The sequence below is a fragment of the Panulirus ornatus genome, chromosome 72, assembly GCF_036320965.1.
Source record: "Panulirus ornatus isolate Po-2019 chromosome 72, ASM3632096v1, whole genome shotgun sequence".
Classification (NCBI taxonomy): Eukaryota; Metazoa; Arthropoda; class Malacostraca; order Decapoda; family Palinuridae; genus Panulirus; species Panulirus ornatus.
Window position 1 is genome coordinate 6,417,401 of NC_092295.1, and position 25,612 is coordinate 6,443,012.

The window sequence follows — 25,612 nt, forward strand, 5'->3', positions numbered from 1 at the left end:
CCTCCTTTCAGCGAGACCCTCTTCAGAACCTTTTCCTCTTCCTTATCCTAATCCAGGAGTTGCCCTTCACTGCCTCTCAGTGCGTTCATTCAAAGCTGTCCCTACACCAGGAAGGCTTATCTTGGTAAGTTCCCTATGGGTAAAACCGTAATAAATCGGGTCCCTATACGACAGCCACACCCTTGCTCTACAGCAATTCCCCTTTCCATCAAGACCGTCCAGAGTATTCGTATCTAGGTCTCGCCCCTTTAACACGGTCTCCTCTGGTTTATTACCTTCCAGCATGTCTCCTAAAAGCAATTCTAGTTCCAACAAATCTTTTTTTAGCAAGACCACATACATAAACACCTTGTACATCGTCGTTGTATATCAGTCCCTTTATACGTCGTCTATTATCATTTTCTATATACGCCAGTTCCTCTCCATTAAGTCTTCATCAATCAAACGTTTTCGGCAACAATCGTACTAATGCATCTCTTCTATTTGGTCTCTCGCGGAAGATGTCACCAGAAAGCAAATGCTCCTCCAACAGGTACTCCTTCAGTAGACCCTTCTTTAGCAGTTTCCTGCTGCATCATAGCCGCGAATGCTATCTATACTTGCATGCTGTACTTGACTGTTGTATCCTTCAAAATCCATTCGGATTACTGTAACACGCGATGGAAGGTGCGAATTGTTACAAACACTACAGTGATTCTCCCACAGCGTATAAGCCCAGCTTTCGTCAGTGTCGATTTGCTCTGTCAGTGAGAGATTTATCCTCAGGAGATTTAAGTGTGCGACGACACATGTTCATTAAGTAAAGGAACAAGACGGCTCAGCTGGCCCAAGAGTCTTTTTTGAATATACCAGTAAGAGCAGAGGGTATAAGAAAATGTGAATGAAAAAAAATATATTGATGGTAAGAGGATAGTTTGATGAAGTGTTTTTCATAAATGGAGTTTGTATGAGATTGCCAGAGGCATTACAGATCTGAGAGAACGCCGGAATTGTAAAGTGGTTTTAGGAAATCTGATTTAGATAAGAATATTGTCGAATAAAGTCATGGGGAACTCTGATGTTACTTTGATAATTACAAAATCGGCAAGTGAAAGAAAATAACCAGAAAAGAGAATATTATTGCGAAAGGTAATATAGTAATCAAAAAGATATGTTAGTGAGGCTTACGCAAGTTATATATTTTCTTAAATAGTGACCAGAAATTATGCAAAAATATTCGTTTTCCCCCGTATGCAAAACTGTTGTCATTTTGCTCAGAATATTTGGTGACGTGTCTGTATAATGGACTACAGTCTGTATCATTTTATATATATATATATATATATATATATATATATATATATATATATATATATATATATATATATATATACTTTTTATTTTGCTTTGTCGCTGTCTCCCACGTTAGCGAAGTAGCGCAAGGAAACAGACGAAAGAATGGCCCAACCCACACACATATACATGTATATACATACACGTCCACAGACTCAAATATATATACCTATGCATCTCAACGTATACATATATATACACACACAGACATATACATATATACACATGTATATAATTTATACTGTCTGCCTTTATTCATTCCCATCGCCACCCCGCCACACATATACTAACAACCCCCTCCCCCCTCATGTGCGCGAGGTAGCGCTAGGAAGACAGCAAAGGCCCCATTCGTTCACGCTCAGTCTCTAGCTGTCATGTAATAATGCACCGAAACCACAGCTCCCTTTCAACATCCAGGCCCCACAGAACTTTCCATGGTTTACCCCAGACGCTTCACATACTCTGGTTTAATCCATTGACGCATGTGTACGTGTAGGAAGAGAGGAAAGTGATTGGTTCTCAGTAAATGTAGATTTGCGACAGTGGTGTGTGATGTCTCCATGGTTGTTTGTTTATGGATGGGGCTGTTAGGGAGGTGAATGCAAGAGTTTTGGAAAGAGGGGCAAGTATGCAGTTGTTCGCTGATGATACAGCGCTAGTGGCTAATTCATGTGAGAAACTGCAGAAGCTGGTGACTGAGTTTGGTAAAGTGTGTGAAAGAAGAAAGTTGAGAGTAAATGTGAATAAGAGCAAGGTTATTAGGTACAGTAGGGTTCAGGGTCAAGTCAACTGGGAGGTAAGTTTGAATGGAGAAAAACTGGAGGAAGTGAAGTGTTTTAGATATCTGGGATTGGATTTGGCAGTGGATGGAACCATAGAAGCGGAAGTGAATCATAGGGTGGGGGAGTTGGCAAAAATTCTGGGAGCCTTGAAGAATATGTGGAAGTCGAGAACATTATCTCGGAAAGTAGCAATGGGTATGTTTGAAGGAATAGTGGTTCCAACAATGTTGTATGGCTGCGAGGCGTGGGCTATGGATAGAGTTGTGCGCAGGAGAGTGGATGTGCTGGAAATGGCATGTTTGAGGTTAGTTTGTCGCTGACATGATTCAGAACCATGACTCTGTATTTGACCCCACTGATAGGCTGATCTGGACTACATTCCCTCAGGAGTTCTGAACTTGTCGAACACAAATGGATAGTTTGCTAAATAATCCTTAGACGCATTTGGTCGGGAGATTACCTGCTTCTCTCTCTGTATAGTTACATTCAAGGCTGGGAGATTTAGTACATCTACACAATACAATGACTGATCTTGTTGATAATGAAACTTAAAAATCAAAACAAAAAGAAAATGTACCTTCAGATGTTCTATAAAGTAAAGAACTTGCATCAAAATGTCTTCAGAAAGAATTCTTTATAAGGTCTTAAGTTCAAATATGCCAAATCACTTGTGATTTCGATCATCTATCAAGACATGAGAGAAAATACACAAAATCCACTCTTGCTCTGGGCAAGGAGAGGGGTTCTCCACGCTGTGCCACGTTCTTGCTATCAGAGATCAAAAGGTTAAAGGTCATGGTGTTGACGATCCCGCCCGAGTCTCCATTAATTCAAGAGTAACTTCGATGCGTCTCGAATGATTCAAATTTCACCATATCGGTTCCTGGATAATTCATATCTTAAGCTCCCTCTCTACAATAGTTCATAATAGGTTATTCAATGTGTCGTAATGGAATTAATGCATAATCCATGGACTAGATGTGGAATAATCTATCAGAACATATGTCATTTGTCTGCTTAATCAGGTTTCCAGTAATCCATAATCTGCAAACCTTAAAGTAAAATTCAATCCACAGAGCTTAGACATCAATAATCGTCTTCTACCATTCAATAACTCGAATTATTCAAATTCTTCATAACTGGAAACTGAAGAATCTAAACTTTACCTGAGCACTGAACTTCGCGGACTAGGCTTCGTGTTGCATTAGATTCTTCATAAAACATTTTAGTCATCTGAACTGCGGCCACCATTCATATCATCCCCAAGCAGAATAATACACAAACTAATAAATGGATTCCCGAATATCCTACGTTCTATTACGATCGGCCATGACTACTCTACGGACACATTAACTTAGGCTTCGAGTAGTCAACAGGCTATGAATGGAATTTGTAGCCTATCTGACTAGGCTTCGAATACTTTATATCTACAGACCGTCTTGACTGGACTTCAGATGGTTTACTGTCTCTACAGACTATCTGAAAGCAATGAATAGCCTTCAAACTATCCAACTAGACTTCAAATAGTCCACGGACTATCAGCTAGGGCTCGAGTAGTCTAGAGACTGACTACGTGGGACTTAAGTATTCCATTACCTACTTAAAAGGTCGTTGGAAAGCCTCTGACCTACTTGTAGAGCCTCGATTGATCTGTGTACTTTTAAGGCTTTAAAAATTCCACTCCCAGGGGCCCCAAACGTTCTATGACGTTCTTGATACGGCTTCAAATATCGTGTGGCCTACTTCATACGGCCTCGAATATCGTTAGATCCACTCGACACGACTTGGAATACTTTCGACTGATGCTCAGATTGATGAAAATCCACACACGTTCAAGGCAAATTCTTTTCAAATCCTGTTCAGCGCCACCAGTCAGGACGCCCCGAGCATTTTTCGTAGATAGTCACACGTGACAACACTGCTGTGACAGACCAAACGTCCATCGGTAACACGTGGTAACACTGCCAAGTTTCATATATTTAAGAAAGTAACGTTTTGGATAAAGGACTGAGTGTTTACAGAATAATCAGACCAATTCAGAAATGATGCAGTTGAGTAATTCGTAAAAACGGGACAGTCAGGACGACAGGGAAGAAAGTATAAACAATGTTGGTAAAGCTACGGCGCCTGGAAACTTTCTCTAGAACCTCTCACTGGACTACACTGAATTCGGCCCAAGAAAGTGTGGCATTAGTGGGAGAAATGAGGCTCTAAGAGCGACATTCTTCCTCTCGACAATTGTGTGTTCCTCGCTCGGTAATGCTCTCATGGGGCGACTGGACAGGACGAACTTAAAGTGAAATACTGTTTGCTGTAAGACATTGCAACATCCTCGAACATTCTTGGATGCGATTTACATGTAATCAACCTGTTAATATGACAATACTTAATCATAAGAGCAGATATCAGGACAATTTAATGTTAAGATGATTACATGTTGATGCCATCAACAGACTGTTATTAGAATCGATCGTTTTACTTCTGGTTATATATAGACTTCATTCAATCCATATATATATATATATATATATATATATATATATATATATATATATATATATATATATATATTATATAAATAATTTTTTTTCTATTGTTTCCGAAGAAATATCTCGCAATTCCCGAGGACTTTTGTTTGTTTGACAATGGACGAGCTGCACGGAGCCCAATAATGTTGCCCATCCTCCACCTTTTCTTCTCTTTCCTATCTCTCTCTTCTTCGCTATTCTCCCAGGAGCTCTCTAACAACACTCTCCAAAATTCCTCAACTCTCAGAAGTCCTTCCTCGCAGTCGGTAATCAAGGAAGATTTACATAGCTTTATGTCAAGCCACCAGCTACCCACTAGTGTTTGTATTTATGCCTTAGGAATATTTCTGGCATGTATATAAATCCTGCAGTGTATCTGTAATTCACATATAAATTCAAACAAATGCGATGTATAGCTCTTATATTTGGCTTAAGAGTAAAACTACAATACAAGCCACTGTTTCAGATATTGTTTTTGTCGTTTTCGGTGAAACACTAATAGGGATCCATTTACATGCTTGTATTCCACAGTATCAATGTTTGTACTGATACGAGACAACTATAAGTGAAACATTAGTGAGGGAGAAACTGTCGAAATTAGGAGATCGTTTCTTAGCAGTGTTTTACTCCGTTTTGGGAAGTTTGAAACACTACAATAATATGAAGTGTATATATATATATATATATATATATATATATATATATATATATGTGTGTGTGTGTGTGTGTATCATAATCCCTAGGGATAGGGGAGAAAGAATACTTCCCATGTATTCCCTGCATGTATGTCGTAGAAGGCGACTAAAAGGGAAGAGGGCTGGGGGCTGGAAATCGTCTCCTCTCATTTTTAATTTTCCAAAAGAAAGAACAGAGAAGGTGGCCAAGTGAGGATATTCCCTCGAAGGCTCAGTTCTCTGTTCTTAACGCTACCTCGCTAACGCGGGAAATGGCGAATAGTATGAAAAAAATGTATATATATATATATATATATATAATGCTCTGTGGAAGGTATTAAGAATATATGGTGTGGGAGGCAAGTTGTTAGAAGCAGTGAAAAGTTTTTATCGAGGATGTAAGGCATGTGTACGTGTAGGAAGAGAGGAGAGTGATTGGTTCTCAGTGAATGTAGGTTTGCGGCAGGGGTGTGTGATGGCTCCATGGTTGTTTAATTTGTTTATGGATGGGGTTGTTAGGGAGGTGAATGCAAGAGTTTTGGAAAGGGGCAAGTATGAAGTCTGTTGGGGATGAGAGAGCTTTGGAAGTGAGTCAGTTGTTGTTTGCTGATGATACACCGCTGGTGGCTGATTCATGTGAGAAATTGCAGAAGCTGGTGACTGAGTTTGGTAAAGTGTGTGAAAGAAGAAAGTTAAGAGTAAATGTGAATAAGAGCAAGGTTATTAGGTACAGTAGGGTTGAGGGTCAAGTCGATTGGGAGGTAAGTTTGAATGGGGAAAAACTGGAGGAAGTAAAGTGTTTTAGATATCTGGGAGTGGATCTGGCAGCGGATGGAACCATGGAAGCGGAAGTGGATCATAGGGTGGGGGAGGGGGCGAAAATTCTGGGAGCCTTGAAGAATGTGTGGAAGTCGAGAACATTATCTCGGAAAGCAAAAATGGGTATGTTTGAAGGAATAGTGGTTCCAACAATGTTGTATGGTTGCGAGGCGTGGGCTATGGATAGAGTTGTGCGCAAGAGGATGGATGTGCTGGAAATGAGATGTTTGAGGACAATGTGTGGTGTGAGGTGGTTTGATCGAGTAAGTAACGTAAGGGTAAGAGAGATGTGTGGAAATAAAAAGAGCGTGGTTGAGAGAGCAGAAGAGGGTGTTTTGAAATGGTTTGGGCACATGGAGAGAATGAGTGAGGAAAGATTGACCAAGAGGATATATGTGTCGGAGGTGGAGGGAACGAGAAGTGGGAGACCAAATTGGAGGTGGAAAGATGGAGTGAAAAAGATTTTGTGTGATCGGGGCCTGAACATGCAGGAGGGTGAAAGGAGGGCAAGGAATAGAGTGAATTGGATCGATGTGGTATACCGGGGTTGACGTGCTGTCAGTGGATTGAATCGGGGCATGTGAAGCGTCTGGGGTAAACCATGGAAAGCTGTGTAGGTATGTATATTTGCGTGTGTGGACGTATGTATATACATGTGTATTGGGGGTGGGTTGGGCCATTTCTTTCGTCTGTTTCCTTGCGCTACCTCGCAAACGTGGGAGACAGCGACAATATATATATATATATATATATATATATATATATATATATATATATATATATATATATATATACACGGTTTTCGAAATGGTCAAATATGCCAAACCTAAAACCTCTGAATGTGTTCAGATGCCATAAAGTAACAGCGTTGATCAACTTAGCAAGCTGAACACAGAAGACTTGGAAAAATACTGAGACTATCTGAAAATACTTTGTATAATTCAGGATTATTCAGGACATTAAAGAGTATGAAAAAATCTTTATACTTATACATGAACGATAATGGATCTGGCGTGGAGGACGTGCGCCGTTGCTGTCAAATTATACATTACCAAGGGCCACCGCTGGTGACCTGCTTGGCCTTCGACCTTCCCAAAGTAAGAGCAAGCAGCTATCCTAGTTGACCCTCCTCCTAGCAGCAAGTGTTACCATTTTCTGAATATTTTCCTAAGTGCATTACAAACCCGATGTATGTAGGATGAATCTTCCTTTCTCTTCTGCGAATGATGACTTGCCCAAACAATGCTGTGGTTCCCTCCATACACTGGCATACTATCCTCTGTTGGGCAGCACCACCACCACCCAGTATGCCAGACCCGTGCTGACATGAAGTTATTTACACCAATTTGGGCGTGTTTCCAATAACTGTTTGCCATCCTTGTTTCCTGCAAAGCCCCCCTGCAAAGACCTGGAGGCTCGTCTCTAGATTACCACCGGCTGTTAGGCTGAGTTCAAGGAAAATAGGGGGTGTGTCTGGGAAGATACTCCTGTGGCCAGAAGGCCTAGCGTACAGGCTTGGCTGGGAGAGGCAAGACAGATATTAGAGTAATGGCAATGGGTAAATAAGAAAAGAGACTGTGAAGAAAAAATACCAGGATAATGAAGAAAAAGCAAGTGATTGCAAGAAGAGGTGTAGAAGTGCACAAGTCTTCCATATTCTTGAAGGTTGTGAACACTCTATACAGAGCCAACACATCTTGGTACTCCCGCAGTAGTCTGGAGCAAGTTACGTGATATCTTTCATGTGCCGCACCGCTATTTCATCTCGATATCTCCGTCAGTTATCCAATCCCACAGATGGAGCTAGCACTATAGACGATGGAAAACCCTATGGAAAACCTGTAGGTCCTCCGCCAGATCCGACGTGAACTGAGGCGAGGCTAATATGGCAGCAGCCGTGACCCACTTGCTGCAGGAGAGCTGCTGATGGGTTCTTCACCTGGTCCACTGCCTCACCAACCTAAAGGAGAAAAGGATTAAGTGATGTGTGAAATGCATCTTCAAAACATCTCCAAAACGCAAGAATGTTAGCACAGAAGGTGGGAGTTGCAATTCTGTGTCATTCACACACTGCCGTAATGGTGTATATCTGCCTTACTCGGTGCTTAAATCTCGGCCTTACACAGTAATAAGGTCGTAATGGCCAAGCAATAACTTTGCTCTGAAGGCCAGTTAAGTATAACTACATTAAGTAACTCTGTACCCAACTTAAGTGCGTCTAAACTTACCAATGCCATTTGTATACTTTCAAGATGGATTAAGTAAGCTCTCTTCGTATTTTCACAAACTAAACATACATCTTACTGTTACTTAGTATGATTCATAGTACTATATACAGTATGATCCGGAGAATCGTTCACAGTATGATTAATAGTACTATTTACTGTATGATTCCAAGCATTATTTACAGTACGATTCATAGGATTTGGCGTTTATTCGGTGCCATTTTATCAACGCATTCTCTGAGTTCCATTCAGGGTCACTTGCCTTTCTCGTCCACAATCACGCCCACGGAATTTTCGCTCGGAGCTGCTCATTCTTGGCGACACCCTTAGCATTAAATCCTCCTCCTCTCTGCCTCTCACGCATTCGTAAGGGTCTCTCATCCACGACAGGCACCATAGTTCAAAGCAGTTTTACTAAAGACATTACCAATAGAGGAAGCATTATACACGCGGAAGATAAGTTCTCTCAGAAGAAAGGGATCAAAAGAAAAATGGGTTTTCTTTCTCATATTGAGTATTACAAGGATTGAGTGATGACGATAAGCAACTACGTTAAGGTGACAACAAAACTTGACTGCTGTTTTTCTGTCATTAACTTTTGAGTAGGATATTCAATTGTATATACATTTATATATACAAGACGAGTAAGAACCTTTTTGAGAATTTCTTAACATCATATGACGGAACAAATAGAAGCAAATGTTGTTCAGGAAGAGATAGAAAAAACTGCTCATTGAACTGTTTCTGAGGCAACGGAAACCTTCGAAATCCTGAGAGAAAATTAAGTCCTCCACTGCGGATCTGCTGCACGGAAACCTCTGTTGAAGGTGGGGGCCTAAGACTCCTAGAGAGGAGATGAGGGAGGGTTAAGAACGGCCTGTGAGCTGCTGCCTCAAGTGAGTGGAGGTCGTGAGGAAGAAAGAATGAGACTCGTTACTCGAGAGGCGAGTGAGCCAAGAACACAGAAACTTGAAAAAAAAAGTTTGTTCCTCAAAATTTGAATGTTACTTACGGGCTATTAAGCGGAGATATCCATTTCTACGTATAACAGAAATGTTCCTTCAAGTATTAAAACGTTACACTACTTATGAATTGATAAGTAGCGTCCATAAGATCAGGAGCATAATATATCAAAAGAAGTATTCAGATTACAATCTTTAAATTCAATGTCAAAAACATGTTGAAAATAGACATAGCTTGATGTTGAAAAGATGCAAGTTGAGATTAATGAAGAGATAAATTACGTAGAGAAGATAAAGGCTTCCTAACAAATGATATTTGAAAGCAAATGTAAAACACACGTTTTGTCTTTCATTTTCAATGATTCGAAGAGATTTAAACTGATGGAGGTTTCAGAACCATGACATGGATTTCGTTGTATAGACAAATATTCAAAGCAAAAGTAGTATAGATCGCAGACAAATGTTCCTCTTTACAATCCCTCAAACTAGATCATGTATAGAACACGCTGTTCACTTCTTGTCGAACACTGAAATAGAGAGAGAAAAAGCTAAATGAATGAAGGAAATGCACCAAAGTTCATTTCTTTATTTAAAAAAAAAAATTGTAAAAAAAAAAAGCCAAAGTTTTGAGGAACATGACAAAAGCGAAGACCCAGATATCTAAATGTTTTCGATATGATGAATTTGATGGTTCAGTTTAGGCTCATTTTTTTTAATTTTGGAGATAGAGAAATATTGTTAAAGGAAAGACTTAATACGAATGTGGGCAAAATTCATTTGTATTGATTAACATCGGGATTAATTACCATCAGATAATGTTTATTCAGACTATCAATACACTTAATTACATTAATGTAATTAATTCTTCGTGAATATCAAATTCATGGTCAATATCAGCTTTGTTCTAGAACCTTTATTATTCAGTAGATTGTAGCTGTCATTACGTGTTTTTTCTTCATTCTACATTACACCGAATTCCATGTCGCTATGTTCTCTGTATCATATGGTCGTTTTTCAGTGATGCGTCAGTGTGATGAGTGGGGAGAAGCGTCATACTTTACAATCTTGTATCTAAACGGGAATAGAAATTTGGATTGCTTTTGTCATTCAAACATAACCTCGTCACAGACCAATCGGATTCTTACTGGTACCTTTATGTTACATCCCTTCACATAATATCAACTCCCATATCGCATTCTACAGTGTTTCACAATCTATAAAACTCTAGTATCTTTACACAACGTCTGTGTACCCAACTTCCACAACTCGAGTACTTCTATACAAACACCCCAAACATTCGTTTGTACCATTCATATGTCTTTCCACAACACATACAACTCCTGGCACACCATAGAAACATGAATTTCATAAAAACCCAAGAAGGATGCATTTTCTGAGTACAAATCAGAGTTGTGCTGCTTTACCCCGGCAGGATATTTGCAAAAGTTGAAAAAAAAAAGTTGCCAAACCAAAAACTTTTTTATTTTCAGGAAAAAGGACTATAAGATTGGTTTCAAGGAATATGTTTCGGTCGTTCTTGATCTCTTTCCTATCTTTACCTTTGGAGAAAAATGTCATTCATATGCAGCAAAAGATATAGGATATGCGACATCCTCATTAATGCAACTGCTGTCTTTCGGCAAATATGAAATGTTATCTTCGGGAAGAATTGCTGTAACGTAATTCACAACTTGTATAAAACTTAGTTATAAAGACTTTATAAAAAGTCTCTGTATGAAATTAGTGTATCTGTCACACACCAAGAAAATGGTCATTCGAGTATTAAAGCCGTGGATTTATCTTTTTATCAGTTTCTCTCTTCTGGGTCCGTACACGCACACACCCTCATGCACACCTACCCTTAGGCTCTGACACAACCAATTGCTTACAGACGCTCTGCACCCAAAAGGTCCAGAGAGCCTTCCTTCACCTAATCTTTACCCTATGACTTCCCTTCCCAGGCTCTTCAGTACACCCTAAAAATTTCAACTGAAGCACAACTCTAACTTCCCTCACACGAAGAAAATGAAGAAACGTATTTTCATAGAATTCTATTTGAATCTCGTTACTGCAGTAGGTCTGGCTGTAGGGCACTGGGGTTGATGATTGTTTATACTTTCAGGGACATCTACAGTATATGAAATCATACAGCATATCTTGCTACTCTAGAGGGTCTTGTCTTTTCATACTAACATTTACGAAACAGATGATTCAGGTAATCTTTAAGACAATATAAGGACACGTAGAGAGGGAAATGGTAAAATTTTGTAATCTCGAAGACTGTGATAAATATAAGACGTGGCTTAGTGGTCGGGACACTAGCCCTACAATTCCAGGTTCCAGATACCAGCCCTGGTTGCAGTAGCTCCATTCCATTTCCACTGGTAAAAAGACCAAACCACACGCGGCAAATTGGACCCCAAGTGAGGATGAGTATTGGATCGTCCAGGGTCTCGAAATGTCTCCCAGGTCCGAGTGGTGCTGGATCGTGTATAAGGATATTCATGTGTCTGGTGTGGACGGTACTGGGACGTTGAAAAGGCACACCACCTCACAGCATGTATCAGTTCATGAATTCTTTAATAAACAAGTACCAGCGTATCTGAGATGGGATCCTAAGCACATCGCCGAAGAGCTTTGTCCCGTCCCACTTCAATGACAACGATGGCAAAAATTATGAGTGACCGTGAATGAAAAGATTTATTGTGAAGGTCGGTTATGATAATAGTAATCACAGCGATGAGAATCAACTTCTTGGACATTGGGACAATAAAACAAAGCGACAAAAGGAAGGAAAATCATTGCACAGAGTCGGAGGAGAGGACTGAGACGAACATGTGAAAAACAACCGACGAATTCAAATTGGAGATACATAAGTTCGATCAGGGAGATGTGGAGCCGCGGGTGAGCTACTGGCTCTGACCAGTGGGGGAGGGAGGATGGCAAGAGCCGAGCAAAGAGGATTGCCACCTGCCAGGGACCTGGATAACAACACACTACGTCTCTCTTCTCAACGATCTACCATTCCTCACGCTCAGGTGACTGTCAGCGATACCTGTCTAATCTTCTTTACTGTCAGGACGGACAGAGGGGAGGACTAGTGCGGGAGAATTTTTCTCTATTCATCTTCCGCTCCTCTCTGTTCTGGTACAGTTACAGTATAACGATAAGGCTTCCATCTGTATATATATATATATATATATATATATATATATATATATATATATATTGATATATGTGTGTGGGTGTTTATGTATATACACGTGTATGTGGGTGGGTTGGGCCATTGTTTCGTCTGTTTCCTTGCGCTACCTCGCTAACGCGGGAGACAGTAACTATATATATATATATATATATATATATATATATATATATATATATATATATATGTGTGTGTGTGTTGGCGGCCGTAAATAAACGCGGGTCCTTTCTCTGACCACTGCAATTTCCTTAGCTTGTGAATACCTCGTCTATCTAGGCAGTTTGTCGTTGTCATATAAATATTGTCTTGAGTTCAAAGTAGATATCTAATGTTGCTTTATAAGATGCTAAATGATAGTGTATATTTTTACAAGCCAATGTGATTTAAACAAGCGAAGATTAAAGCCCACAGTCGGATGTCAAATGTATTGTGCAAGTCTATATCCTACTCCCCCCCCCCAACTATGTAGAGAGAATATATAGAATGTTTCTATATACGGGAAGGTATAAATGTCAGCTGTAGACTGCTGACCAGAAATATTTGAATTTCCTCTTGCCACACAACACGGAGCGAGGCATTTCATTTTTTCCTGCATTCATCTTTCCTCTCCTATCACACCAACACGTCCAACTCTTGGTTCATTCTTTATGCAGGGACCATAAGGGTAGTACTAACCTCCAGCATCAAAGGACTGCTTTTGCGAACGACGATACGCCCCTTGGGTTTGACGTCGTGACCTTTGACCAGAGTCTTTCAGGGTCAGTAGAGATTTGGCTGTCGTGCTTCAGAGTTGCGTCGTTACGCTCAAGGTTCCTGCCGTCGTGTTCAAGGGTCGTGACGTCCTGCTCCGGGGTCGTGTCGTCGTACTCTATTGTCGAACCGTCTATCCACTGATCGTCCCGCACTACGTAGACACGCATTACTGTTTACAACACTCTGGTACCTATTCTGTTACTTGAATTTCGTCATCGTTGTTATAAACACTTCATTACGAGATTCAAATTTCTCCTATTTGCTGGAGAATGATTACATTATGATGAAAAACGCAAACGAGTAAGAAATGTATGACGTGCGAATGTTCATAAGTAGACACCATTGTGGTGATGACCTGTTACGTATGAATGCATTGAGTGACAACGCTTTGTCTGACCGGCAATACTTGGTCTAATGGCATCAGCTGGTCTGAGCAGCGGCAACATCTATGAGTAACAAATGGTCTGAGCAACAACAGCTGGTCTGAATGGCAACAGCTGGTGTGAGTGAAAGCAGCTGGTCTGACTCGACATTATTGATTCACTGATGAAGACGAGGGTGCGTGGGGAAGAACGTCTGTATGGCCCCGGGCTCCGGGTTCTGCCGTCATAACAACGTATGAAATGCAATATAACAGCAATCATTTGACGACCACGACCTAATCAATACGAACCTCGCATTGCACATGTAATTATTAGTTTCAAATATGGATTGCTCATTTCAGATACCTTTAAGCTCAATGATTTCAATGAAGAACTGAAATGTTTTATCTAAACATTTTGGAACGTGATATTGTTTTTAGAAGGTGGACGTAACGTAATAAATTTACAGAAAAATGAAGCGGAGTGTGTTTGTGTGACTGAAGTGAACATTTTATGAGACGAGAGGAGAGTGGGAATTGAATTCTACAAAATAGTACTGTGTTGAGGGAACGGCTTTCACTTGGGAATGTTCGGAGCTGTGCATGTACAGGATTGCATGGGGAAGACACGCTATATGACCCACATCAGTGGGTGACAGAAGACTCCACACTGACTAAAGGTAAACAACAATCATTATAAATTAAACATAGATACTGAAGGATGATAGTTTTGAGCAACATTCGTATGTATAAAGATGCTGGAATTAACGATCATCATGTGTCATAAGTGTGCTGTTTTATTGTACTAGACTCGAGGATACTTGTGTGATAATGATATATAGACAAATTCAAATCTTAAGATGTTAGCAAAGACGTATGGGAAACATGCTTAGACTCTGTCTACAAGAACAAACATTACTGAAACTTTATAATATGCGAGTGAAAGAGCAAAACGGTTCAAAATAGTTGTTTGCTTTGAATTTCGAAGCCACTGACTGTAGAAAAGATGATTTTCTGTATTCAGTCTTGTACGAGATTGTCAACTTTGCCATATCACTATCTATGAAGGCCTCGCACTGCCATCTAGCACAGTACTTCAGAAAACCCTGGTAAGAATGAGTGCACGACCCCATGTAGCGAAACTGGTGAATGTTCGGGAACTGGAGTTGAATTAGAGAGAACATAGACACCGGATGAAAGGCCCTGTGAACACCTGGCAAACATGTTATTCCAGGCGACTAATGACGTCAGAGGCCACTGTCACGTTATGAGCATATTTCTGATACGTTCCCCTAACGATCTCTCTCAAGCATTGGATATTCATGGAGCAAATCTGGTCCTATACCTTGTCTTTAGCCTTTCACAACCGTAGGCTACGCAACTGTGCATCAACATAAGCATATTGTGATCTCTGAACAGAGTCCCTATGCCAGGAATTAGTCCCTTAGATGTATAAGGTTTGAGGTGAGATAGACAGGAGCTTGTGTGTTATGTCCGTGATGTTCCCATTTCCTTTTGCCAGTGTCGGGGACTACAAACGAACAGGCTTTTAGGAGGCTACATTGAAACACACTGAAGATTGATCTCTAATCGTTTCAAAAAGGCGCAAGTTTTCAGTGTGTTTTAAAACATGGAGAAAAACATCTCGGCCATCACCGGTGATTTTTACCAGTGTACTTTGTTTTATCATCTTGGAAATCGTCATCCTTCCCTATCCACGTAAGATATTATTTAAGCTCAGATTGTCATACAAGCGTCCTTGCCTGCAACATTATGATCTCGCTATTAGACCACGGATTGAGGCGTCATCCTAACACTGGAATCTAATGCAATATCCATGAGTCCGACTATCGTACCCCCTAGCGTCATATCCATAATATGTTGCAGTAATGCAACTCGTTTCACACGCACAGACTTCCACGGCAAGGGCCTGCCCGGGTTCGAGCCCTAGGTGTGACAGTCGGCCTATGTAGATGTTCATCCTTCCCTCTTGACTGGTCGATGAATGTGTGTGTGCACGGGCACGCGCGTGTGTGCATATAAGAGTAATGATTATACATATGTACAAAGTCTAAGCTCCAAGTAAAACAAGTATAGTACATAAACGTACACTCGCGCGCACACTCGCAGAACTAAGAAACAAAGACATTCGGTCGTTTCTCTGTAGCATAAAAAAAAGCATAAGAACCAAGAAAATTATGACCTTCAAGAAAATAAACTGTTGACAATAAACTTCAGGAAAGAAAATATGTACAGGCTCTTGTAGAACCTTTTGTGATAAAAAGCTAACTTTGTACAAGCGTGGTAACAGAGAACGGACTGTTTAAACACCAGAACAAGACAGACAAAACAACTACCTGAGTAATTAAACACATACTTAGGTAAAACAATTAAAGGAATAAAACAAATGATATAACAATAAAAAAGAAACGCCCAACAGTACCTACAAAAAAGTTACACAGCACACGATAAAATATGCAACTAGAAAACAGAAAAAACAAAAATACAGAATAATGGACTTTTACTTTAGCTGAAATGTTACTCGACACAATAGTATGTTAATTCACATTAAATGAGCAGAATGTTTGTTTCAGTAAATTAGTGACTTACAGCACAGAAGTGATATAAAGTATCATAAGAATAGATCATGCAATATGCCAAAGTAGTTTTCAGTCGAAGTGATACAGAAAAAAAGCGTGATACCACACCATATCGTATGAGAGAATGCAGCTTCCAGTGCATTAAAATTGCATAATGCAACATGCACTATACAGTACACTACAGTAATAAGAAAATACGCAATCCAGCATACAAAAATTATGCAGACCAACAAATATATACCGCAATCCCTAGTGTGAGATACGAACTACATTATGCAACATGCTCGGTATAGAATACCATCGTAAAGACAAGCAATACACAGTCTGTTATACAAAATATCATACCAACCGGCCAACTTACATCGCAATACAGTTTGAGAGGAGTATACAAGACGGTATGATAAAAGGCGGAACAAGACAACAGCCCTGTAGAACTTCGCCTCACCTGACACGATCAATAACCCTCCCCTCGACACATCGAGATAAAATCAATTAGCAATTATAACCTGGACACACCAACCCTGCCTGCTGTCTGGGCCTCGCCTGATGTGAAACTGAGGCTTACCTGCCACACTGTTGCTATATTGTGTCACCTACACTGTTGATATATTTGGGTAACTGCAATGACTTGTTTCCAAGGTTGCTATACTGATATTTGTTATATTAAAGTGGCTACATCCTATAGTTTCTGTATGGAGGTCAACCACAAAAAGGAAATATAAGGGAGCTAAGTTCTTCCTGTGATTAGGGAGGCATGTATATGTCTACGGTTAATGCTGATATGCTGAAGAGAAATTGAGCCAAGCATATGTTGCTACAGTGAAGGAAATGTTTTAATTGCTGCTACAGTGAGAAGAATGGTGCAGTGAGAGAAGTGTTGTCGTAGCGAATGTTGATATAGAAAGGGACGCTGATATTCTGAGTAAAATTACACAGTAATACTCGCAGATTGTCGATATACTGAAGGGAAGTCTAGTTACTTGAATAAGATTGTGCACTGATACAGATACAACTCTGAATTACTGGGATATGAATTTACCCTAAAGAAACCCATGTTAACTTCGAAGCCTGGCTTCACAGTCTCTTGAAGAGGAAAGCAAAAGTAGTGTGCCGTTGTGGATAAGAAGTATATAACATACGCTAATCGACAATCATTTTCCAACCGGGTGTTCTCATGCCAAGAAAGTAATCAACGTAGAGGGAATATATGGTATCGTGGGAGGCTGATTTGCATAAGGAACGGAACTCCGCTGTCTCAATAACTCTATAGAACCTGAGGAAATAAATGATTACAGGGAAGCCTCATACATATACGGCCAAAGGCTTTACGTAAAAGGAAAACTTCTAGTTTGTGTTTAAGGTTAAGAACGAATACAGACGATATATCGTATAACCATCGCTATCTGCATCTTTCGGTTACTGCTTTTACATATCTCTTACTCATTACATCTCATACTTCCATTGTCTATTTTTCTTCTTCATATATCACAGTATTGCGTCCTAGGTAAAGAGATGAAAGATGTACATTAACGAGCAGTTTGGCTCCAGAGAAACTGGGTTTCGGCGTAAATAACCAGACCAGTGTTGCCAGACTTTTAATACTCTAGGCTTCATCCTCTTCCTATGTCAGCCATTATCCTCCGTAAACTTGAATCTCCCACATTTGCCTTAGTTCTTATATACGCTGGATAAACGGACGATCAATTATTCTGAGGGGCGTAAGACAATGGTTATCATGCGAGGGTTGATCATGTGTGTGAGTTATAGCAATGTGTTGCCTAGGGATATATGGAGTGGCATAACAATGGTCTATAATCGAGGCCACATTTATCCTAACGTGTACTAAGCAAAGCTCGTAGACAGTATATATTCACTATAAATGAAGCGTCAGGGAAAAATGTCCAGTGCAGTGGACTGACTTTTCTCTATACTATCCGTATTGAAAGGCACACAAAAGCAAATAGGTACAGTTTGTCATTATCATTCTCGCTATTATTCTTCTATGAGACGTCAAGAGCAACTGAGGTACTAATCGAAGCCATCTCATTAACTCTACTTACATATTTCCATAGCCTGAGCCAGGTACAATAACATGCATAGTGCTGACAGTCCCGAAACCTCTATGTATTCCTTTTATTGAAAATATTATTTTGCTTTTCGTGATGAATGCATCGAACAATAAAGGTAAATTTTATAATCTGTAAAGCCTTGTCTTTTTAATCCAGAATACTGTATTCTGATAACCAGTCTCGCGTACTAACCCAGATAGTGTGTTACCTTCAACATGCACTGAACATTGAACCTTCGTTGTATCCTGCTTGTTCACTGCACCCAGCTTATTCCAACTGCTTGTTTCAGGCGAGAAACACAATAGCCATTATATCCGAGCTCTTGCCATGTTCAGTGAGGCCGGCGAAAGAGATCATGCCATGGACAAGCGTCTCTCCCTAGCCAACAGGAGCAAGGAGAGGGGCAACCCACCCTTGTGTGGGGCAGGCTGAGGTGCGCTTCATGCTGGTGTAATCATAATAAAAGCGACAAGAAAGTTGAGAAAGAAATTATAAGTTTCCGGTCTTCACCAGTTTTTATGTTGTTGACTGCAGCATCAGCAAATGTAAGAAGTCTTCTTATTCCTATGCACTTGTTCCGGGACTTGGTGCAAGGGAAAGTCCCAACTCTGGATCAGTGTATCAAGATGTGTGGTGATTCTTGACATCTCTTGCAATGAATATCCTGCTACGAATGCGGACAATGATTTCTTGGCTTTGTGAATAAGGAACAAAGCCGATATTTGTCTCTGCCCTGAAAGATATTCCATGTGATTCGTATCGGGTAATATCTATCATGAATGGGTGAAGGAAACCATAGTGTTTTGTTACGCCAGGTGCTGTACTAAAGCACGTGTATTATTGTGGCATTTGTTTGACAAAGTAACGATGATGCTACACAGATGTATGTTTAAATAAATCTACACATGTACATACATAGTTCATTCAGAAATGCGTCTGAAGAACACCGAACATGTTTTTATGCGTGATAAGGAGAGCATCTATGCGATTCTTGGGTGTTACAGCATCAAGCACAGTGCTAATTTCCTTTTGCCCTGGTGCTTCAAGCCTACACTGGACAGCTTCCTGTGATCTAGAAACGTATAGCCGAAGCGACTGTGAGCGCTCTCGTCAAATCCTCCCAAGGCGGTTTAATAGCTAGTCTTGCCTTGGGTATGATTACCTGTTCAGTTTCCTATTTTTGAGATACAGGAAGGGAGCTCAACACCGTGGGCCCTACCTCGTCTACCATATGACTTGGCCAAGAAGATGCCACCCTTAAAATGGGTTTCTACGCCGGAATTTTGCATGCAATGCAATTCCAGTTTCTTAACCATGAACAACACATATTGGTATGTAGACCACATGACGCAGAGAGAGGTAGTCAACAAAAGGTGTAGTTGGATGAAATAACATGTTGAAACAGCCTATCGCCCTATAGAGCCAAGAGAGTGCAGCTGATATACTGTGTAGGTATTACTGTAATCGGATGAAAATATTCGGATTACACAGTTACCTGATCGGATACCTTAGTGAAGGTGTTTTTAGAGATATATGATTCTAGGATTCTCTCTCCAAGTAAAAAGCTAAATATAGAACTTGTCATTTGATATTCATAGAGAAACTAAAAACTATATTTCCGCACTGAACATACCCTGGTTTTTCCAGTGCAGTGTCTATTTTTAACACAAGTAAAATCAGAGGAAGAAAGAGAGACTCCAAAGCTGTTAGTTTCCTTTTTGATGTTTCATACATTAAACTCAGGCATTAAAAGAATCATTTAAGAAACGCACATCACAGAATTTTAGTACTTCCACACGTATATACCTCCCACTTGTTTTCCCTCTACTCATTAATAGGAAGAAAGACAAAAATTGTCTCGCTCCTGAATTTTTTCATAATTCTTATGACCTTTGTCAATCAAGGATTTACCCCTGGCTTTCTTAACCTCTTACATTAAAAACTTTTCAGGGAAATATATCACTGTCGTTGCGGTTCTTTGTGCGTTCCTTAAGATCAAATGAAAACTAACATCAGCTTGATTTATTGTGGCACAAGAGGCACTGGTGGTTAGGCTGTATCGAGGTCAAAGAGGTTGTGTGTGGGTGTGTGTGTGGGGGGTTAGGTATATGCGTGTGTGAGGGTAATTACATATTTGTAATGTACGGGCAGGGAAATTTACATCTTCATCAGGTTTTATTCAAAATGTCCCATTCTTATGAAACTCAGCCATATTAACACCAATACTCCCTTCAAAAGCCGAGAACACCATATAAGATTTTTCACCAATTTCCTTGGCAATAAAAGATCTATCTTCGGCGACGCCATGAAAGACTGGGGCTTCTCATAGATGATCGACCAATTTCGTCTTTTTATGAAGTGTTCTACGTGTTCGATGTTTGGGGCATAACAAGAATTTCTTACCTCTGAATATCAAAAACGATACGAGTCACTCTATCACTCGAACATTATTCTTTTTACTGGTAAGACGATACGTAATAATTTTTTTATAGGTTTTTGTTTCTGTGCAAGCGCGCGATTGATTGCTACATGTTAATATTTTTCCATGTATTTATGTATATTCGAATTTGTCGTGCATATATTTTTTTGTATATATATATATATCCGAATTTACTGCCTCCATTATATATGCATCTTTATCATACCAATGAATAGTTCATGTTCGTTCCCTGATCGACTGCAGGGACAAATGTCTACATTTCCATAGCTCTGAATTCCTTCTGTTTACACTTGTATTTCTGTGACTTTGTTCTGTCGTAGTTTGTTGGTTAGTGCCACTTTGTTAGTGTTTGGACGTTCGTTAGTCCTTTTATGCAGTACATATCTTTGTTTACATTTCATTGTTAAGGTACCTCCAAGTCCTTGTGTAGGTGCTCGTGTGGTTCTGTGCAATAGTATAAGTAAGTGTTCAAACCCAGATGAATCCGTGTGAATCATGGTCAGCAACGCTAACCACAAAACCACTGAAACCTGTGTGTGTGTGTGTGTGGAAAAAGTCTTGCTGCCAACTCGCATGTGTTCATGGTTTAGCTCTTCGCGTGTGTGTATAAGCCAAACGCACCCGTCAATTTACAAAAATTACACGAAAAGTGCTCTAGATATACTGGTCACGACATGCCTTATGCGGGCAGGCTTAACATGTCAAATGATAAACAACTCTAATACAAATCGTGTGTATATTATATATATATATATATATATATATATATATATATATATATATATATATATATGCTGACAGTAGTAGATACACACACTCGTTTGCACACAATTCATTTACATTGATGAAATCTTCGAACCTCGTACGAAAAGCGTTTCGAACAGTCTTCTGACGCAAGCTCAAATGTTTCAAATGTCTCCAAATCTCGAATATTCTATACGTTCAGAAATCTAACACTCGTAGTTCCACGTCTGTCCGACAGGAGAACAAACCCAAACACACGCAGATACAGGATTCAGGCAATAATGACAATAATCATAAAGTTGACGATAATAATGATAATCAGATGTTCTCATAGGCTGTAAAATTCAAAAGAAAAATGGTGTAAAGACACTGAGACCATAGCAAGGGGAGCGTGTGTAAAACACTCACACGTTGCACAAACGTGTTGAGATATTTGAAATTGTTTACAGTGGTTGAAATACAGCTGCACTCGTTGCGTCCTACCCGGGCTCGAATGGGAGTTGTGTTCCGGTGGAGTGTCGTAATGCAACCCGTGGGCGAGGGATCTCTGATAGCAGGATGTATCGTTGGCGGCAATGGTGTAGCGTTCTCCTTTCCTTCCTCCTCCTCTTGCGAACTGTCTAGTTGATAAGGAGACCTGGAGAACCAGTGTATGTTAGCAAGCATGAGACACTGAGGAACGCACATAACTCTTTGTCCTCCCCTGCTCTGTGGTATACAGGGATGAGAGGCACATGTGAGCTTAGAGATAATCCAACCCATGCACGTGTTCTCGACTTCAGGCAAAAGGAATCGGTGTCTTTACTGTTATTAGTATTTAAGTAACCATTTTCCCGAGTCTCTAACAATATAGGCTACTGAGGGGGTAATGACTGATTGCATTTGGTTTTACGCACAATGAGATCTTTGGTTATGTAATGGTACCAGGCGTCAAGTGCCCCACTGTCACAGGCAGTGTCCTTCGCACTGTTGCCGCGCTTTGTTCACTCCCCTCACTGTTCTCAAGTGTTTGATCATTTGAAGATGATAAACATTTGGAATAATACTTTGTTTGCTTAGGGAGTGTGTTCTGGTGTGTTAAGGGTAAGAGAGGGGAGAAAAGAGAGGGTCAACAAACTCGCATTAGGCCGATATAGAGTGTGTTAGGCACGAACTCTCCTTCTGGACAGGTGGTTAATCACACACACACACACACACACACACACACACACACACACACACACACTAGGCATTCATGGTATTTCATTAGAATTAAAGCTACATTTTGAACACTGGAGCACAAGATATGTTGATAGAAGCATTTGAACATTACCAGTGTCGATGACGCAATAGTGTTGAAGAGGTCCAAGAATCCGGCTGGGATATCTGAGACGTATGTATCCCCCAGCCACACACACCACGTCCCATTCCTTGCCTCCGTCGCTCACTTCTCAAGATTCACAGTTTGGCGTTAACTTGCTAGGGCGTAGTGTACGTTCACGAACTACGGGTATTTTAAAAACTTGAAGTGGAGGTCGTCCCCGTGGGAGCTGAAAGATATACGACTCTAACACGACTCTACTCCAACTTTCATCATTACACTGTAATAAGCTCGTGTAAACCCTGATAATATGAATGTGCCATCCCATCTTCGTGATTACACAAGGTACTGAAAGTACAGACGATTTTGTTCTCATTTTGAGAAAATCGTGTATAACAAGAATTTGTTCACTTATCTGCCACCAAAGCTTTGTACATAAATTTGTATATCGGGTCAAATTTTCATCGTACAAATTATGATAATCCGGGAAAAATGAATTTCATTCATCTGCAGATTGATTGAGATTTCTCATTGATAAATGAGACGCACACAGCATTACCATTAGGAGCCTATAGATTCATGTGTTTAAGTGTTATAGATAATTGATGCACTTATAAGCCTGGAGAGGAGTGCATTAATTGCACGCTTTCACACAGCGATCGTGTTTGCGCACATGGATACCACTGTTATATATGTGTAGTATGAGATTATAACAAACCAGATCTTATATCTTATAACATGGTATATAACACGGCGTTCAGGAGTATATAATCTTGTTTTGAAACATTCGAAGAAGGATTGACGCGCTTGGCTATGCTACTCCCACGCCAGCAAGTGATAGGTAATATTATTTCATGGGTTACACTATTCTTCTTTCTGGGCTGATATCTACTGGCATGTCCTTTTTTTTTCACTCTTATTTCTCCCTTGTCCTTTGGTCACCAGAGTGCATCATGAGTCTATTACTGTCAGTTGTGGAATGCCATAAGGCAATAGACTTGGCCCACTCACTTGCCTGTCCATGATCAGCAAGCTCTTCAGATATTTTATATTTTTTGGTCTCTCCAGTTTTTTTGCAGGTCTTACTGTTCCTAGCGTCACCACAAATTGATCTAATAATACTATTAACTAGCAATAAGTTAATGACTCAAAATGTGGGAATAGGCTAATCTGTCCAGTAAATAGACTAAAGGATCTTGTTTCACCGTTGTTTAGTAGCAATTTATCTATTTCTACTAGATTATGATATCACGTATAGATATCGCCCTATGACTGAAGTGGATTCGCCTAAATGACCACTTGAACTCTGCTGTATGCTTGAATAATGTTCATATGAACAACATCTGAGTAGTGTGAACGTAGCCGAGGAATGTGGCACTATGTAATGTGGTAGTGTCATGATAGTTTGGTACTGTCTGCGTAGTACGATAGTGTCCTAGCAGGGTGATAATGTCTTGATAGTGTGGTCGTGTTTGGGCGTCATGGCAGAGCCCTATTGGTGTGGTCGTATCTTGACAGTGTGGTAGTGTCTGACTAGTGTGGAAGTGTTGTCGTAGTGTAGTCGTTTCTGGTGGTGTGTTTGTGTCTGGGTAGTCTGGCCTGATAGTGGTAGCGTCCTGGTCGTGTGCTAGAGTACGGGTGGTGAGAATGTGAGGTAGTGTGCTTGATGAAGCGCGCACATATCAGCTGCATCGATCCACCAGATCCCCTCGCAATATACGGCAGCCCAAAAGTGCCCAGTAATTACGGCCTAATTCTTCCTCAAATTAGGGCTGGAGGAGTAGGTTGGGAGGGGAGGCCATTGACGGGATGGGAAGGGGGGAAGCAGTGACGGGTGAGAGTCGCTGATGGGGAAGATGGGGGAGGGACGTCGGCGAGGGATAAAAAGGGGAACAGAGGAGACGAACTAGAGTCACGATGGTAGGTGTTTTGGTGAGACTAGTTCTAACTCGCACCAGAAGACTCTCCCAAATCAGTCTGAAGACCCTACTCTCTCCATCCTGCCTTGTGGTTACGTATATGTAGTGCAAAATTAACCAGAGATCCCATAAGTATGTTAGATCTAGCTTAAGTTCGATACTTGTGATGACGTCATGCTGAGTTTCCTGGACTACTGAAGGTTTGAACCACAGTTCTTCCTTTCAATAGTACAACCATCAATTTATCATTCTCCTCTACATGATACCATTGTGAATTTTCATATTCCCTTTAACTGTTGTGTGGATAACCTTAAGGTTCCAGGATTATAGTGAGTATTTCATCTATCTATAATCACCCTAGGAACAACTTCTATAGATTAGTTCTGGTGTTACCCAGGACCTTGCTATAGGTTCTTGCATCAGCCCAAACCTGCGCTCCTTCCAGTAGCAGGGATATGTAAATTCATTTGGAGTGATAAGTTCTTTGACGAGAATGTACTCTCGGTGATAGAGCCTCGCCAACGGTGACTTTTAACTTGCAATGAAAACTCCAAGCAGGCGGAGTCTGGTAATAACCTAATATGCCACCACCTCTGTAAAGACTCTCCGTAGTCACCGTCTCTGTCCCTAGTCTCGTAGCAGCAGTGTGGCACCACATGGGGCTCGTCCGAGCTCGTACAGACCATTATAAGAAAGTTTACCAACTCTGGTGAGAATAGGAAGGTTCTTTCTTGGGTAACAAGTGTTAAACGTTCTAGAATCTGGCGTTGTGTACCAAAATAAGTGAATATTTATTTATCCGCTGATGGTTCCATTTGGGTACCAGCATTTAAGCTGATTACACTCTGATTTCTATGAGATATTCAAATAACATTTCACACAGCCAACAGGGGTAACGGGTA

General features: G+C 40.4%; 1 protein-coding gene and 1 long non-coding RNA gene across 13 annotated transcripts in view; one reads left to right on the forward strand and one right to left on the reverse strand.

Annotated features, from left to right (window-relative positions):
* LOC139748110 (follistatin-related protein 5-like) overlaps window positions 1-25,612 on the reverse strand; it is a 467,164-nt gene that overhangs the window by 157,111 nt on the left and 284,441 nt on the right. The window contains exon 1 of one of the 12 annotated variants that reach the window (XM_071660760.1): window positions 8,042-8,095. The exons of 10 other annotated variants lie outside the window; for them this stretch is intronic. The gene's annotated coding sequence lies outside the window, so the exon portion shown is untranslated. Of the gene's footprint in view, window positions 1-8,041; window positions 8,096-25,612 lie in introns of those variants that run through there. One more of the 12 variants, XM_071660758.1, reaches the window with a different exon arrangement.
* Window positions 1-25,612, forward strand: part of LOC139748112 (uncharacterized) — an 89,580-nt gene that overhangs the window by 26,566 nt on the left and 37,402 nt on the right. The gene's annotated exons all lie outside the window — the stretch shown is intronic.